General features: G+C 40.5%; 1 long non-coding RNA gene across 1 annotated transcript; it reads right to left on the reverse strand.

The window, feature by feature from the left end:
• Window positions 1-846, reverse strand: LOC131998094 (uncharacterized). Its single transcript, XR_009398548.1, has 2 exons — window positions 763-846; window positions 1-642 (listed from the first exon to the last, which is right to left on the reverse strand). It is a non-coding gene; the product is annotated as an uncharacterized LOC131998094 (long non-coding RNA).
• Window positions 847-5,005: the final 4,159 nt, after the last annotated feature.

The following is a 5,005-nucleotide window of genomic DNA, read 5'->3' on the forward strand; positions in this document are numbered from 1 at the left end:
TTCAGATAAAGGCACTTTTATTGTTAAACTGTTAGTCAAGTTACCATGGTATTTCTCTAAAAGACTTTTAATTGTCGAAAATAAATAAAATAAAAAAGAGCGGGCCCGTGTCAGCTAGTGTTCTATAGAAATTAAAATTTTACAAAATTTCCTACAGAAATAAAATTTTGACATAATTTCCTATGGACATGGAATTTTGACAAAGCCTTAAAAAAAGTCGCCTTAAAATTTGGCCGCTTTGAATAAAATTGCATGTTGTATTTATTTTGTAATATATTCCAAAATTTCGTTCATCTTATTTCAAATTGCAAATATGTATGGTGATTTCAAGATTTCATTTTCAGTGATGAATCGGGGGATGATAGTGGCTTGGTGGCGGAGTCGTAGTTGTTCGCGGAGTATGATGATAATGAAATCGTGCCGTTGAAGTTGCCTCTGGCGGTGATTGCTGGGGTCTTGCAGGATAGCGCAAATTCTCCGGCATTTGCAAAGCAGGATCTTTTAAAGCCGTTACTAAACCAATGAGTATAAGAACCAAAAAAGGTAGAAAGAACTTGGAGATATCCATTTTGCTTGTCTCAACGTTGAATCTTCAATGGTGACTGAAAGCTGATGCGAAAACTGATTTGCTTTTATGTAAATCTAGAAGCAAAAGATGAAATTGTACTTTTTCCTAAGGCCTTTCAATTGCAATTGACATTAATGATGTCATTGCCTTTACTAAGTGTTACATTCGGCTATGGAAATACAAATTTTATTTACCTTACATGTGTGGTGAAAGGTGTAAAAATTAATCAGAAAATTTTGTGGCATTTGCTAATTGGCCGCTTAAATAGTGAAAAAAATCAATTACTTAAAGAGAAGAAAAATCCCCCTTGATTTTATTTATTTGAAGAAAATAAAATCATAAGGAAATAAAATTAAGAAAATAGTTCCTATAGTAATACATTTTAGTCAAATTTTGCATAAAAATGATTTAAAAAGCTAAAAGCACAGAAATATTGACAAAATTCTCATTAAAAATGATTTTTAAGAAGATTGACATTTGACATTTTCCGCTGATGCTTTTTCTTGGTCGAAAATGAAATCGCGATACGGATAGCCAGTCAAATGCTTATAACAACACGACACTTTTGCTGATTTTTAAATGTATTTTGCTATGCCATTCTTTGAATAAAATCAATTTGTGTTCGTTTGTTTATCTGTTCCATATAAACTCAAAAACGGCTGAACCAATTTTCTTGAGTGAAGATAGAGTTAGGTTAGGTTAAAAAGAGGGTGCTGATATTAATCCGCCCCATGCCACTTGGACATACACCTAAACCAGTAATCGCCTTGTTGTGCGCTCTAAAAACTATAAAGTAACCTCTAACAAGTTAAATGGCGTTAAATTCGGTCGGGCCGAACTTTGGATACCCACCACCTCGGGTATATATGTAAACCAACTTTCATTAAAATCCGGTGAAAATTGCACACCTTATGTCGCATAGCAGTTATATTGAAATATGATCCGATTTGGACCAAATACTAATAAGAACAGTGGATATATTTAAAAATAAACCGATCTGAATCATATACGACCCGGATGCCGATAAGTCACTGTGTCAAATTTCAGTGAATTCTAAATGCGCCTTTTATGGGGCCAAAACTTTAAATCGAGATATCTGGACCGATTTGGGCCAAGATGCAGAAAAATGTCAAAGAGCCTAACACAAAGCACTAACCCAAATTTCGGCGAAATCAGACAGTAAATGCGCCTTTTATGCGCCCAAAACCTTAAATCAAGAAATCAGTCTATATGGCAGCTATATCCAAATTTAAACCGATCTAGGTTGTCGGAGGGCCTAACACAACTCACTGTCTCAAATTTCAGCAAAATCGGATAACATTTGTGGCTTTTATGGGCCTAAGACCCTAAATCGGAGGATCGGTCTATATGGCAGCTACATCCAAATCTGGCCCGATCTGAGCCAAATTGACGAAGGATGTCGTAGGGCCTAACAAAACTCACTGTCCCAAATTTCAGCAAAATTGGATAATATTTGTGGCTTTTATGGGCCCAAGACCCTAAATCGGAGGATCGGTCTATATGGCAGCTATATCCAAATCTGGCCCGATCTGAGCCAAATTGACGAAGGATGTCGCAGGACCTAACACAACTCATTGATCCAAATTTCAGCAAAATCGGATAATAAATGTGGCTTTTATGGGCCTAAGACTCTAAATCGACGGATCGGTCTATATGGGGCTATAGGAAGATATAGTCCGATATAGTCCATCTTCGAACTTAACCTGCTTATGGACAAAAAAAAGAATCTGTGCAATGTCTCAGCTCGATATTTCTATTTTTAAAGACTGTAGCGTGATTTTAACAGACGGACGGACATGTCTAGATCGTCTTAGATTTTTACGCTGATCAAGAATATATATACTTTATAGGGTCGAAAATGGATATTTCGATGTGTTGCAAACGGAATGACAAAATGAATATACCCCCATCCTTCGGTGGTGGGTATAAAAAGAAAATTTTAAGTTAGGGATTCCGTGCTACTTACAAAATCCTTAATTTTTATACCCTCCACCATAGGATGGGGGTATACTAATTTCGTTATTCTGTTTGTAACACCTCGAAATATTGGTCTTAGACCCCATTAAGTATGTATATTCCTGATCGTCAGGTCATTTTAAGTCGATTTAGCCATGTCTGTCCGTCTGCCCGTCCGTCCGTCTGTCTGTCGAAAGCACGCTAACTTCCGAAGGAGTAAAGCTAGCCGCTTGAAATTTTGCACAAATACTTCTTATTAGTGTAGGTCGGTTGGCATTGTAAATGGGCCATATCGGTCCATGTTTTGATATAGCTGTCATATAAACCGATCTTGGGTCTTGATTTCTTGAGCTACAAGAGGGCGTAATTCTTATCCGATTTGGCTGTAATTTTGCACGTGGTGTTTTGGTATCACTTCCAACAAGTGTGCTAAGTATGATTCAAATTGGATCATTACCTGTTATAGCTGCCATATAAACCGATCTTGGATCTTGACTTCTTGAGGCTCTAGCGGCGCAATTCTTATCCGATTTGACAGAAATTTTGTACAACGACTTCTCCCGTGACATTCCCCATATAAACCGATTTCCTGATTTTGCTTCTAGAGCCCCTACAAGGCGCAATTCTTATCCGAATGAACTGAAATTTTACACAATGACTTCCACAATGTTCAGCATTCAATTCATGTATGGTCCGAATCGGACTATAACTTGATATAGCTCCAATAGCAAAACAGCTCTTATTCATTATTCTTTGTTTGCCTAAAAAGAGATACCGCGCAAAGAACTCGATAAATGCCATCCATGGGGGAGGTTAAATAAGATTCGGCCCGGCCGAACTTAGCACGCCCTTACTTGTTTTCAATACTACTCCCCTAAGTTGGTTCATGTCTGGTATTGCGTATTCACCTAAGTGCCGGTATCTGTTAGACGCGTAAGCCGGGCAATGTCAAAGGAAATGCTCCAACGTCTCATCATCTTCCCCACATGCCCTACACATGCTATCATCTCCCCACATGTAACATCATCTTTCCCACATGCTCTACACATGCCCTACACATGCCCTACACATACCCTACACATGCCCTACACATGCCCTACACATGCCATCACTTGCCGCACCGATTTTACGTAAGTGAGCTCATAGTCCTGTGTGTCCCGTTATGATACCAATAGCTATACTGACTTCCTTCTTGCTTCCTTTCAGTAATATCCTCGTCTTCTCACGATCTAAATCCCCCATAGGATTTTCGCCGTCCTACCGACCGATTCGCTGTTCTACAATGTTGCATGCGCATTCGTCGCCCACTCCCTTAACTCGGACTACATCGACCCGATAGGCTTCGGGTTAATGAAGTTTATTGACGGCAGTCCTCTGGCCTTCACCGCTAAATAGTCTGCCCTTTAATTTCCTCTTACTCCGTTATGGCTCGACACCCAAACGATGCGGATTTTGCCATCCTCAGAGAAGGCGTTAATCTCCTTCTTACACTGCAAGATTGTTCGTGACCTTACCATCCTGGTTGTTATTTCCCTTATGTAAATTTTATTGTCGGTATAGATGTTCACACTCGACGTCCTGGCGTTAGCCCCACACCACTTCACATATTCCGTGATCGCCCGGATCTCCGCCTGCAGAACTGTTTTATGGTCAGGCAGTCTAAAACAAATCTCAGTCCCTGGGTTCTCAATGTAGATTCCCCAGACCCACTCTGTCCTCAAGCTTTGATCCATCCGTGTAACATGATCTTCCAGATGACAATACTAGGGTTCCATCAATCCAAGACTGTGCCGATGGCTGCAGTGCCTCGCACTCGATTTCAAGGTTCATCTCAGGTATCCGATCGGAAACCTCTTCCCTTCCTTCTAGGTTTCCTATCGTCGCTTCGATTATACCGCGATGGAATGAGCTGCTCCCATCTTCAATCCATTCTCCCATTGCCTCAAGTCTCATAGTCGCAGTGGCTGCCTCACACTTAATCTGTATGTCAATGGGTCGGATATCTAGAATAGTCTCCAGTGCCCTAGTGGGCGTGGTGCTTATCGCTCCGCCTATGCCAAAACAACATGTTCTTTGAGCTTGTTGTATGGTCCTTATATTGCACTTTTTCTCCATAGCAGTCCACCAAACTACTGAGGCGTAAGTAAGTCTAATCACGCTCCTGTAGAGCCAGTGGACTATCCTAGTCTACATAGAGCCCAACATCTGTGAGCCTTTTCAGTATGCACCTGAATGTGACACTTCCAATTCAGTTTCCTATCCAAGTTCACACCTAAGTATTTGACCTTGTCAGATATCGAAATCGTCTTATTTAGGAAACGTGGAGCGTTAAATTCGCCCACCTTTGTCTTCCTCGTGAACAGGCATATTTCAGTCTTCTCTGGGTTAACATTGAGACCTCTGGGCCTTGCCCAGTCATATGCCATATGCAAGACTCTTTCGGCCCTCGGCCCTTCTGCA

The sequence above is a fragment of the Stomoxys calcitrans genome, chromosome 5 (assembly GCF_963082655.1).
Source record: "Stomoxys calcitrans chromosome 5, idStoCalc2.1, whole genome shotgun sequence".
NCBI classification, from domain to species: Eukaryota; Metazoa; Arthropoda; class Insecta; order Diptera; family Muscidae; genus Stomoxys; species Stomoxys calcitrans.